Below are 14,336 nucleotides of genomic sequence, written 5' to 3' on the forward strand. Positions count from 1 at the left end.
TTAAGTAACAATTTTAAAAATTGACTCATTTTAAGGGATTCAGTTATGTGATTCTTTTCCTGTGTCCCCAAACCTTGCTGAGCCTCTCCATATCTTACTTTTTGTTGCCCTTGCAACCTCTACAGACTTCCAACCCTCAGCTTGGTCCCTGAGTCATAGCAAATAAAGATATCTGTACAAATGGAGTATTCTAGGGAGGAACCAGGTAGGTCCCTATATTGAGAATTCCTTGGGAACGAAGCTTTCAGGCAGCTCCAAACCTCAGGTGTCTGCCAGGTTGCTGGTTTTCATGGGTTGTAGGTTGTTGGTTTTCAAGGCTACCGTGGAAATGCGAGGCAGGGGTGGGATTAGGTCAAGTTAAAGCAACACAAAACTCACGCTTTCTACTGAGATTCAGTCATTTTTATTGGAAAAAAAAATGCTCCGTGGATTGCTGCAAGCTTTTGGTTAATTTTCAGAATTTTTTAAAAACTGAGGAGAGGGACTCCCCTGGTGGCGCAGTGGTTGAGTCCACCTGCCGATGCAGGGGACACGGGTTCGTGCCCCGGTCTGGGAAGATCCCACATGCCGCGGAGCGACTGGGCCCGTGGGCCTTGGCCGCTGAGCCTGCGCGTCTGGAGCCTGTGCTCTGCAACGGGAGAGGCCACAACAGTGAGAGGCCGGCGTACCGCCAAAAAAAAAAACCAGGAGAGAATTTTCAGAGGTTCTTTTTTCACCATTTTCACTGGTATAACTATCTTGGCCGGTATTTAAGCCTCAATAAATGTGGGTTCCTCTCTTTTACTTTCTTTGGTTTGAATTACTAAGTTTTTAATACATAACCATTCCGTTGTAGAGCTTTTGTAATCTGAATGCAGGGACTAGAGCCTTCCGAAAGTTTGAATCTCTTGCCACATCTTCTAATATAATTCTGAGAGTTCTGCAGTGACGGGCAGGGTGTGGATGCTGTAGTCCCCAGTACGGTGGCACCGCCATCAGTTTGCCACTTTTCTTGTGGATGTAAAATTTCAGTTAGTGATAATAGTGCAATTGGTTCATCTGTTTTCTTGGTTGGCATTTTATTACTTCACCGTCACCGTGGAGCCTGTGAGCTCATCACCAGTATTCAAAATGAAGGCCAGTAAATGGACTTGGCGTCTTTTTATTTCTACACAGAAATTTCTGGTATTGGCTTTTTTTATACTTACTTCAAGACAGTACCACAGTGTGATTTGGTTCAAGTGGCATATGTGTGGGCAGGTGTCCAGCTGATTCTTTCTTTGCCTGAAACTTCAGTTCTGGTGAGCATGGTAGACCTTGTTTACTTAGTTCTTTAATTTTCTTTGGTTCTTTGTGGAATCCTGGCATATAGAAACTTGTTTTTGGAAAGTTGAATTTACTTTTCATTTTGTCCGCTTTTACTCCTTTCACTGTTTTTGAAATGAATGTTTCAAAATAAAGATATTTAAATCTTTATTTCAGATTTTTAAAAATGTCAGCAAAAAGTCTGAATTCATAAAAGTAAGCAGATATCTTTTTCATTTTGTTTCTGAATTATGCCAAGATTACATTGAAAAATATCATCAATTCTGCTTTTCCTATTAGCATTCCTGGTGTTACTCAGCCTTCCACCTTTTCTTTCCCTGTAGTGCGAATATTTGGCTAATTGTCATGTCCTTCCTGTGCTTTAGCACTCAGTCATGGATTGTCTGGCAGCCTGGGTAAAAGGAAAATGTAAAAAACAAACAAACAAAAAATAAACAATCTGCTCTTCCGCTGATACCACAGATTAATAGCTAAGCTTAGATAGTTGGCTAATGAGAAATTTTCAAGCATTCAAACATGCTGAGCAAGCTAGAGGTACAGAGTAGCTAAACTTCAATAATATACTGGGTCTGTTCTGTTCAAAATATAGCCACTAGTCATTTGTGGTTATTGAGCTCTTGGGATATGGCTGTTCTGAATTGACATATGTACTGTAAGTGGAAAATTCATATGGGATTTCAAGGGCTTAGTATGATGAAAGAATGTAAAATAGATCATTAATTTTTAAATATTGAACACATGTTGAACTAATAATGGCTTAGATATATTAGAGTAAATAAAATATATTATGAAAATTAATTTTACCTGTTTTAAAAAGTTTTATTACTAGGCTATTAAGAAATTTAATATGTATGTCACTTACATTATTTGTATAGGGGAACTCACCATTGCACTAGACTCTTGCTAATGGATGTGTCTGAAACGTCAGTGTTCTCAGTTTCTAGAAGTTATTTTTTCATTTTTAATTTCTGTACACCTTTTTTCCCCAATCAGAATGTATAGCATCATCTGAGTCAGTGATTTTTAAACATGGCCTCACATCAGAATTACCTAGGAAACTTCTATTAAATACTGATGCCCTCACCTTATCCTTAGAGAATTTGATTTAGTTGATGGGTCTCAGGCTTTGGAAAGTATTAAAAAAGCTCCTTAGATAATTCTAATGTATCGTTAAGTTTGAGAACTGTTGTACCAGTTGGTTCAATTCTATTTGTTAAATAGTTTGTAGAAATGAATAGATATAACTTGGAGCAGAGGTATTATTACCATTATGGATTCTGCACCAAAACAATGACCAGGCTTTAACTTGTGAAGGGATTGCCTAGAGGTTGTTAACAATGCAGAGTTTTGAGTCGTGCTAACGGAATCGTCGCAGGGTTGATCCTGGAAATCTGCCTTTATAATGGCCTTGCAGGTGATCGTGATGCAGGTGGGTCACCATCCGTTGAGTGAAGCCAGGCTGGATCCCAGTCAGAGGACATATGTTTACTGAGGAATTGACATCCCTTCATGTTGGGAAAACCTGACTCTGGCAAGGCAGACATTTAAGTGTGTGTTCTCCTCTCACCTTTTCTGTGTTGGGACAGCTTGTTTTTTTAATCTAGGTTGCTGAAGTGATTTCTGTTTATATTGATTATTAAAAAAACATGCAGCTGTTGGAGAAGTTGATGACATTTGTGCTGTTTGCATTAAAAAGGAGTGTGTATGAAAGACGTTGGCAGGGCTGTGTTTTGGCCATAATTCACAATTCCATTTTAATTGAATGTTCGCAGTATGCAGTAGGCTCATTTGGACTGGAGAGTAACTTTACTGCAGCTTTTGCCGCATACCTGCTTTTGAAAATGACCCTCCAGCATTCTGCTGTAGCACTCAATTTAAAGCCTTTATTGGGCATAAGATAAGTAGTAAGAGTAACATTTGGGCTTCCCTGTTCAGCAAGCTGTCTACATTTTTTGAGTTAATAACCCCCTGATAAAAGTGGCATTTTTCGTTTTGTCCAGAAGTGAAAGGTGACCTTTGGTTTTCCGTTGTATTGTTGCACTAGGGCTAAAATAATTTCTTCCTTTCCCTCTTGCTCCCAAAGCTTATTCACATGTCTTTGTTGTTAGTCACAGTCTCTTTTACTCCAAGTCCTTTGCCATATACAAATCCTTTCTTTTGCCTTAAAATTCACCTCCAGTTTTAAAATCTTTTTTCCTTTTGTCTATTCTGTGCTTTCCTGGACGCTCCAAATGGTGAATGAACATATTATAGGGACTTAAGCCACAGTATTTCAGTTAATGATACTCTGGTTTTAAAAAAGTTAATTCATTCTAGAGAATGTTCCAGTTAAAGCAAAAGCATATTCGTTGTTAAATGACCTGCTCTGCCTGATCCAGCTTTCTTAAGCAATTTATGCAAGTGCTGTCATATTAAAACCCCCATTTACCCAGAGTATAATTCCTTCTCATTGTTTGTCTGTGAGCTTTAGAAAAAAGAGATGTGTTTGGAAATGGGATTGCCAGGATTTGTTTTTTTCATGACAAAGTGGTTATGGATCCCTCTGTTTGAGGAGGACTAAACTGTGTGGGATTGAGAATGAGCACTGTGTATGTGTGGACGGTAGTTAATGTGAATAGCACTAATCTCTGGGTTTTAGATACTTTTTATTTGCAAGTAGGAGCACGTCTCTATCTTCCATTTTCAGTCTGGGAGAAAGAGTATTAATAATTGTATGGCAGAAAAATAAAGTTGTGGTCTGACCTGAGAAAGTTTGAGGCAAGTCTTAGTAATTATCTTTACAAATAATGTTAATGTTTTTGAAATTATCAAAATATTAGAAAAGTTTGAAAATTACTGTAGAAATTATATTTCTGGGCCAGAAGAATAGCGATTTTGGCCAGCTAGTCTGAGAGACTGCCTAAGAACTTGTGTGAGATTGTAATTCTCTGCTCTCTTGTGCTTCCTAAGTAAAGCATAGTTTGCGTAACAGGCCTTAGAAACATTTAGCTGAAAAACAGGTTTAAGCTTTCTTGGGTATCACTTGGAGGAGAGGAAAAATAAAAAAGTTACAGGAAAGGTTCCTCAGCCTGAACTCAATAAAACAATAGGAGCAGAAGGAAAAGATATGCTTTGTTTGTAAATCTTTAACCATTTTTATATTTGATAATTACCGAAACGTCGTGGAGAAAGTACGAGAAAACAATTTTTGTATATGTATTCCTTATGTACACATAACTGAAATTTGCATTTTCTGGTAGGATAAAAGTACAGCTTTCAAAATAAAGCTATTTCTATTTGAACTAATGCCCCAACTAAAAGGTGAAAAGAATTTTGAAAATTCAGCCATCAAGTTCTCAAAGAGCATAATCTGAATTTGGAACCTAGCTGGTGTGTGTTTGTGAATTTAGCACCCCTTCCCAGTGTGGCCCAAAGACTGGTTGATATAGGATATAAAGGGCCCTCTTGCCCCTCCTCAGTTTTGGGGGCCATGTCAGTGCTCCCAGTGGGATTGGCGTTGACTGTCATTAGGTCTGCAGTGCAGGCCAGCTCCTCTCTTTGCTGAGTGTTGCTTCTCCTCACCACAGGTGTTGATCCCTCTGCTACTTCCTAATAAAGAGTCTACATGCTACCGTCACCTGGAAATTAAAACTCTGTAAATAATTTTTGGATCAAAGAGGAAATTTTAAAATGTAGAAAATGACAAAACATATTAGACAAAATGTGTTAGAACCTATGGGGTCTAGCTAAAACCATATTCGCATTTTACTGTACTTCACTCTATTGTGCTTTGCAGATACTGCATTTTTACAAATTGAAGGTTTGTGGCAACCCTGTGTTTTCAGATGATGGTTAGCGTTATTTAGCAATAAGATATTTTAAAATTAAGGTATGTGCATTGCTTTTTTAAACATAATGCTATTGCACATTTAATAGACTGCAGTGTAGTGTAAACATAACTTGTATATGTACCAGGAAACCAAAAAATTCATGTGACTTAAGATATTTGCTTTATTGCAGTGGTCTGGAACAGACCCATAATATATCCAAGGTATGCTTGTGTAGGAAGATTATTTGTCTCAAATATGCATATAATAAGCAAGAAAGAATTAATGAATTATCCATCTAACTCAAGGAGAGAGAAAACATCATAAAAGAAATCCAAAGAGAGCAAAGGAAGAAATGAATAAAGACTGGTGGGCATGAATAATGGCCTCTTACATATGTCCCTGTCCAAACCCCAGAACTGTGAATGTGTTGCTCTACATGGTGTATTAGTTTAGCATGGCTGCTCCAACAAATTACCACCAACCTGGTAGCTAAAACAATGTAAAGCTGTTCTCTCAGTTTCGGAGGCCAGAAGGCCGAAATCAAGGTGTTGGCAGAGCCATGCTTCCTCCAGAGGCTGCAGGGGAGAATTGGTTGCTCACTTTTTCTTGCTTCTGGTGGCTGCTAGGATTACTGTGCTTGTGTGCTTCACTCCAGTCTCTGCCGCTGTCTTCACATCACTTTTCCCTCTTCTGTGTGTCTAATCTCCCATTGCCTCTTTCTTATAAGGATACTTGTGATGGCATTTAGGGACCACCTAGGTAATCCAGGGTTATTTAATTATCTCAAGATCCTTAATCATATCTGCAAAAATCCTTTTTCTAGGCATTGGGACATGGACAAGTCTTTGGGACTCATACCAGATTACCACACATCGGCAAAAGGGACTTTGAGATGTGATTAAATTAAGAACTTTCGCATGGGGAGATTATCTTGGATATCTGGGTAGCCCAAGGGGTCCTTAAAAGTGAGAAGCAGGAGAATCATTGTGAGTAGCAGAGGTGATGACGGGAGCAAAAGGTTGGAGTGATGTGTGGAAGGGCCGTGAGCCAAGGAGTACAAGTGGCGTCTAGAAGCTGTAAAAGGCGAGGAACAGATTCTCCTCTCTCCCCAGGGGACCATTCCTGCTGACACTTGGACTTTAGCCCAGCGAGACTGCTTTTGGACTTCTGATCTCCTGAACTTTAAGATAGTACATTTATGTTGTGTTAAGCTACTAAGTTTGGGGTGATTTGTTCCAGCAGCAGTTGAAAATGAATTCAAAGATGAAAGCAGAAATGAATACATAACAGAATGCATTGAGTGCCAGGGTGTGTTCTAGGCAATTTGCATATATGAGCTCATTTACTTCTCACAATAACCTTACGAAACAGGAACTTTTATTGATAAACCGAGGCACTGAAAAGTTACATAACATTTTCAGTAAGGTGATAGATCTATTTAGAGAAATTGAAGAACGGTTTTGTTTTAGAAAACAATGAAATAACTAATCTGTTAAGTTTCATTTGGAAATGAACATAGGTACAGAAGGAATTTAAAGAATCATTGGATTTGCTCAACTCTGATGAAACAAATATGAGAAACTGAATGAACTGGATGATTTTTCTAGGAAAGTTGTTATAACAACCAAGCTTACCGTAGAAGATAGAGAAAATGGAAGCAGAGCAATTACCATAGAAGAAAGAGAAAAACTTGTTAAAGAGAAACCTTCCTTTTTCGCATCCTAATCTACCAGACTTGGGTGACACTGGAGGGGAAATCTACCATAGCTTTATGAACTAGATAATACCAGTGCCGTTTAAACTGGTGGAGAGAAAAGAAAAAGAAGGAACAGTTTCAAAAATTTTAAAAGATGCTAGCGAAACTTGGCAAAGATTGTACATTGGAAACTTGATCAATCTCACAAATGAATATCAGTGTAAAAATCCTATAAATATTAGCAGAATCAAAGCTCATTAAGGAGTAATACACCATGGTCAGATATGATTATTTACTAACCCCAGGAATGCGAAGATAGTTCCTTTTGTAAATCACCATATGAACAAATCAAATCAAAAGTCTGATTTCATCACTTACGTAGATTTTGAAAAAATATTTGTTAAAGGATAAAAGGAATATAGATGGCTCTTTGCTCCAAAATGATTAAATCTGTGTGTGTGTGTGTGTGTGTGTGTGTGTGTATGTGTGTGTATGTGTCTGTATCCAAAAGCCAGCATCATGATTACTGAGCCAACACCGGAAATATTATCATTAACCAGAATAAAACAGTGATAATCAGTGGCAAGAAGGACTTCAAGAGGAAAGTGTTGCTTGAGGGATGAGTCATTGTTTACCAAGTGAATGAGTGAAAGCCTATTGAAAGGAAAGGGGCCAAGCAGTACAAACGTAGTCATGGCGATGTGAAAAAATTGGTGAGTTCAGGGAAGTAATTTTCAGATATGATTTGAGTGGAGTTGATAAAGGGAAGTAGTCATCCCTTTGTATCTGCGGGCTTGGCATCGGTGGATTCAACCAACGGCAGATCAAAAATATTCAAGAAAAAAAGTTACAGAAAGTTCCAAAAAGCAAAACTTGGATTTGTTGCAACTATTTACATAGCATTTACATTGTATTTACAACTATTTACATAGCACTTGTTATTATAAGTAATCTACAGATGATTTAAAGTAAATGGGTTATGTATGTTATATGCAGATACTCCATTTTATATAAGGGACTTGAGCATCCTTGGAATTTGGCATCCCTGGGGGGTCCTGGAACTGATCCCTCAAGGATACAGAAGGATGACTAATTTTATTTATTTATTTATGGCTGCGTTGGGTCTTCGTTACTGTGCGCGGGCTTTCTCTAGTTGCGGCGAGCAGGGGGGGTGGGTGGGCTACTCTTCGTTGTGGTGCGCGGGCTCCCATTGCGGTGGCTTCTCTTGTTGCAGAGCACGGGCTCTAGGTGTGCACGCGGGCTCAGTAGTTGTGGCTCACGGGCTCTAGAGTGCAGGCTCAGTAGGTGTGGCTCATTGGCTTAGTTGCTCCACAGCATGTGGGATCTTCCCGGACCAGGGCTCAAACCTGTGTCCCCTGCATTGCATTGGCAGGGGGATTCTTAACCACTTTGCCACCAGGGAAGCCCAGGGATGACTAATTTTTAAAAAGCCTTTCATATTGATTTTAAAAATCAGTATATAGGGCTTCCCTGGTGGTGCAGTGGTTGAGAGTCCGCCTGCCAATCCAGGGGACACGGGTTCGTGCCCTGGTCTGGGAAGATCCCACGTGCCGTGGAGTGGCTGGGCCCGTGAGCCATGGCCGCTGAGCCTGCGCGTCCGGAGCCTGTGCTCCGCAGCGGGAGAGGCCACAACGGTGAGCGGCCCGCGTACCGCAAAAAAAAAAAGTATCCTTGAAAACCCTTTAAATTTGCTATAAAGAGCAGAATAAAAACATATTGTCATCACTAAATTCATTATAGTTTTTTCCCAGCAATGAAACAAGTTTGCTATTTTTCTTTTAATTCAGCACCAAGTGAAATATATTGTCAGATTTTTTAAGAAGCTCTGTTGTATTAAAAATGCATGTCTTTAAATTACTTGGAATCAAACCCAGTGCTGAATAGGTATTGTTGAGTTTGCATAAATTAATCACATGTCAAACTCTGCCACTCTAGCTCTTGTACATAGAGGTTGTACTAGATACTTGTTTTCTCCTCCCTCCCTCCCTCCCTCCCTCTCTCCCTCTCTCCCTCACTCCCTCTCTCCCTCTCTCCCTCTCTCCCTCTCTCCCTCTCTCCCTCTCTCCCTCTCTCCCTCTCTCCCTCTCTCCCTCCCTCCCTCCCTCTCTCTCTCCCCCTCCCTCTCTCTCTTTCTCCCTCTCTCTACCTCCCTCTCTGCCTCCCTCCTGCCTGCCCTTTATCTCTCTCTCCCCCACAACCTCCCTCCCTCCCTCCCTTCCTCCCTCCCTCCCTCCCTCCCTCTCTTCCTCCCTTCCTCCTTCTCTCCCTCCCTCTCTCTCTCTCCCTCCTCCCCACCTTCCACCCTCCCTCTTCTCTCTCTCTCTCCCTCTCCCTCTTTCTCTGTCTCTTTCTCTCACTTGCTCACGCGCTGACTTTCTCACTCTTTTTTTGCAATAGCCCTTGATTTTGGTTTGGGAGTCCTTCCTTGCCCCGGTCTTGGTTCCTTAGGGACCAAGCAGGACTCCACCTTCCTGTTGCAGTGATAAAGTCCGAGACTCAAGCCCAGGCCAGTCAGCAGAGTGTCTTTGCGACAAAGTGATCTGTTCAGATGTGGGTAGGAAATCTTAAGATGGCCCAATTAAATGGACACTGTGGTGCTACCGGAGGAGGAGGTGGTGGTGGTGTGGGAGTGTGGCCCCCTGTGGTTAGGGCTGAGGAGGCTGGCAGAAATCAGATGGAAGTGGTAACAGCACATGTGGCTGGGCGCGGCTCCTTGTCCTAGGGAGTTGTGCGCGGTCTCTGTGTTCCTAAGGGTTTGGTTCAGCTGGGTGCAGCTTTCTGCATTCGCTTAGTGCCTGGTTGTTTCAGTAAATAAATTGTGTTGGAAAACATCCGTGCCCATTCATTTACTCTTGTCTACGGCTGCTTTTCTTCTACAAAGGCGGAGTTGAGTGACAGAGACCATATGGTTCACAAAACCTAAAATATTTATTATCTGGCCCTTTACAGAAGAAGTTTGCTGGCTCCTAACCTAGTGCTTCTGGCAGATGAAATCATGTATAAGCAAATGCAAAATTCATGCTGTGTGTAAATTGTTCCCTAATATAACAATAACTTTGGAACAAATTTGCCTTTTCAAAGCAAGTATTATAGCAGAACTGTCTGTACATGAAACCTAAGACTGTAGCCAACATCTGGAGAGACACCTTCCTGACGCCATTTGAACCCCCTGAATGTCTCTGTACCTAAAATGAGAGCAACCTTTAGGTATTTTCAGTCATATGATTCAACAAATTTCTTTTATGTTTAATCCAGTTTCAGTTGCATTTTCTATCCCTTATAATAGAGTTCTCTAGAAAAATATTCTTTTGGAGTAATTTTAGATTTACCAAAAAGTTGCAGATAGTATAGAGTTCTCATTTATCCCATTCCAATTTCTCCTTTTGTTAACATCTTACATTAGTATAGCACATTTGTCACATATAACGAACGAATATTGACACATAATTATTATCTAAGGTTCATATTTTATTTGAATCTTGGTTTCTACCTAATGTTCTTTTTCTGTTCCAGGATACCAGATACCTTTAGTCATCATTTCTTCTTGGGCTCTTCTTGGTTTTGACAGTTCTCAGACTTTCCGCAGTTTTGATGACCATGACAGTTTTTTTTGTTTTTTTTTTTTTGTGCAGTACGCAGGCCTCTCACTGTTGTGGCCTCTCCCGTTGCGGAGCACAGGCTCCGGACCAGCAGGCCCAGCGGCCATGGCTCACGGACCCAGCCGCTCCGCGGCATGTGGGATCTTCCGGGACAGGGGCACGAACCCGCGTCCCCTGCATTGGCAGGCAGACTCTCAACCACTGCGCCACCAGGGAAGCCCCGTGACAGTTTTGATTAGTACTGGTAGGTTATTTTGTAGAGTGTCCTCACTTTGAGTTTGTCTGACTTTTTCCTTATCGTTAGACTGGGGTTATGGGATTTTGCGGGGGAGTCCTACTGCAGTTCTCTTTTAAAAATTGCTTCTTGAGCAACAAGCATGGACAAGATAAGATAAATATGAGTTATTGTTCTTCCCTTCAAGATTTTTAAAATTTTTATTTTTTTAAAAAATATTTAAAACATACCTACCTTCCTCTTATAAAACTAGAGTGTGTGGAGTCTCCTTCCCTATCTTTTCCTGCCCTCATTTAATGCCTCATTTATCATTCCTATAGCATCTTCATGTAAGGTTTGTCATTTTGGCTATGCAAAGCACTGTGTCTATTTGAAGTAAATCTGTTTTTAAATGGCTTATGTAGGGTTATGAAAATGTTGCACTATTAAAATGTTACCTTTAACATAAAAATTTAATTCAAGATAAGGGAACCTGTCACATTTTTAGGAGTTTTGGTTTAATATTTGCATAATGCAGAATTCACCTAATGCAGCTGAAATAGGGCACACTATTTTTGGCATGTCTCGCAGTACGTTACTTAATGTGGGTTACAGGGTACTGGGGTGACGTCTCAGGCTCTCACATCCGTCACTTTTCTCCATTACTGTTACCTGCTGCCAGTTGCAGGAAATTTCAGTGCATTATTAACCTTCTGTCATTTGCCTTTGGCAAGTAGTTCTGACAAATGGAAGATTAAAATTTAGCTGCTATAGGTTTAAACCACATCCTTTGTGTCAGTAATACCCAGTACCTCCTTGGGTATTTTTCTGGTTTACCTGAAGCAGTGATTTTGTCCGTTTTCAATGAAATGGGAGTTTCATTGAGCTTAGCAGTGTGATCCTGCCTTGGGGACATCTCTTGATTACCCTGTATCTCAATTTGCATCATTTAAATTTCAAATAGCAGCACTTCCAAAGTGAGTCAGAACATTTGAGGCTTAGACAAATGAAAACTCATTGATCTTTTTTTTTTTTTTTAAAGATTTTAATTAAAAAAAAAGTTTTTAGTTTTTATTTTTGGCTGTGTTGGGTCTTCGTTGTGGTGCGCAGACTTCTCCTTGTCGGGGCTTCTCTTGTTGCGGAGCACAGGCTCTATGCGTACGGGCTTCAGTAGTTGTGGCGCGCGGGCTCAGTAATTGTGGCTCTCAGGCTCTAGAGTGCAGCCTCAGTAGTTGTGGCACAAGGGCTTAGTTGCTTCGTGGCATGTGGGATCTTCCCGGACCAGGGATAGAACCCATGTCCCCTGCATTGGCAGGCGGATTCTTACCTACTGCACCACCAGGGAAGTCTCACTCATTGATTCTTTATACTATATTTTATTTGAAATGTACAGTTATGAAATATAAACCTTTGATGTGGTTTGGAGAATAAAATTCAGATATCATATATATTTTGGGGACAGCTAGGTAAAGGCCAGATAAAAATATAATTTGAGATCCAGATCAGTCATGTTTGGTGGTCCAAATAAGGTTTGTTTATATGTAAAATGAGCAATTTTTTTGCCCCCAAACTAAAACTTTTTGTCTTTTTGTAAGTATTCTGGATCACAAATATTCAACTACAATTACTTAAGTACATAACATGTTATGAAGTTTCCTAGAACATTGTATGTAAGCATACTTTGCTCTAATTGCCATCTAGAATGTTGACAGTTGTACTACCTTATGTACTGTAGTAGCTGTAAGATTCTACCAACTGTGGTGGATTCATATGAGCATTTAAATAAGAACTATTAATGGAGAAATAGTGTACATTATGTTGAGGCAAATTAAGCAGTATGGTTAGTAATGGTTAGTATGGTAGTATTGGTTAGCCTTAACGAGAATAATTTGCCTCAGTAGATAGAAGAACTCCAAAATAAAAAAGTCCAAACGTTGTCAGAGCTCTGAGCCAAGAAATGACAACTTCCTACCTGTCATATATTACAAATACCATGTTTTTCCTTCCATTTCCCACAATGAGGGACTTATTTGTATATAAGGCAACTGGTTAGAGGGTATAGTTGATAGTTATGTTACTATTTCACTCATTTTCCAGCCTCTCAGTAACCACATACATCTCATGAACAACTCTTCATGTTTGAATTGATAAATTCTGAGTTACAGGATTAAAAAGTGGTATTCGTACAGTTTTAATACTCTTCATTTAGGAGTGCTGTTTCTTTCACTTGGATTATTGACCATTTCAGAAAGTAAAAGCATATCATTTGGGGGGCTTAATTTTTGTTCTCATTGCTCTCTTATGTGAATACCTGATCGTTACACAGCTGGGCTGTCGGATAAATAGAATCAACTGAAGAACTTCAAATGCAAATTCTAGAATTTGGTCTCTGGAAATACAGTAGGTCTGTGTGTGTGTGGGGGAAACCTGTCTTTTTTAAAGCTACTCATGTAATTCTGATGCCTAGTGGTACATGTTTGTGTAGTTCTCTTACGTATGTTCTGAGGAGCGCCTGCATTTGGTTTATATGGAAGGCACTGAGATGGGTAGGGAGTGAATAACTGTTCTGTTGTGTTAGGCGTCCAGTAGTTGTGACGGTAGCAGTTTTATTTTGTAGTAAAACTCTAATGGGCCATAACGGAGTATGTAGTAAATATTGATAGGGCTTTTTTTTTTTTTTTTTTGCGGTACATGGGCCTCTCACTGTTGTGGCCTCTCCCGTTGCGGAGCACAGGCTCCGGATGCGCAGGCTCAGTGGCCATGGCTCACGGGCCCAGCCGCTCTGCGGCATGTGGGATCCTCCCGGACTGGGGCACGAACCTGTGTCCCCTGCATCGGCAGGTGGACTCTCAACCATTGTGCCACCAGGGGAGCCCTGATACCGTTTTAAAAACATTATTTTTTATACAGTTGTTTTTGCAGTAATGTGTAAAAATATGGTTGCACAAATCACTCAAAATCTATACAGCTTTATATCCAGAGCACTAATAAAACCAATAACGATCCTAATAATAGCACAGTTAAGAAGATATGTCAAATTTTGAATAGGTAAAGAAATATTACAGTTAAGTTAGGATTTTACCTTTTGATTAATTAATTAAAAAATTTTTTTGAGCTGTGCCACGTGGCATCTTAGTTCCCCAACCAGGGATCCAACCCATGCCCTCTGCAGTGGAAGCGCGGAGTCCTAACCATTGGACCACCAGGGAAGTCCTAGGATTTCACCTTTTAAGTAGGGTGATGGTTGCTTGATAGAAAGTGGTGGAATGAAGGGTTGAGACTGCTGATAACAGAGACAAAGGCCAAGTACACCAAAAGGAGGAAGCACCGTGCAGAAAGCCCAAGACATAGGATGGGACCAAATTGAACCAGCAACAAAGTGGTATGAGTGGGCATCATGTGCAGTCCACTGATCCCTGTATTTTGCCGCCACATTCACCCGTGTAGAGAACTTTGTGTTAAACTGAACGTACCTGGCTGAAACCTTAATGTGTGGGAAAAATCGTCACATATAATGAGTTATGTTGACACATTCCCCTACTTACCAACCTCATATGAACTAATTCGTGTTACAGAAATGTGTTGTAGCAGAAGAGATCATACTTGGTGACCATTTTGGGGGCATGACTTCGTGGTTAAGTGCATAATCTCAGGCTCCCTCCACCCTGGTGTCCCTTGGGCAAATCACTTTA

Source organism: Phocoena phocoena, chromosome 8 (genome assembly GCF_963924675.1).
Source record: "Phocoena phocoena chromosome 8, mPhoPho1.1, whole genome shotgun sequence".
Lineage (NCBI taxonomy): Eukaryota > Metazoa > Chordata > Mammalia > Artiodactyla > Phocoenidae > Phocoena > Phocoena phocoena.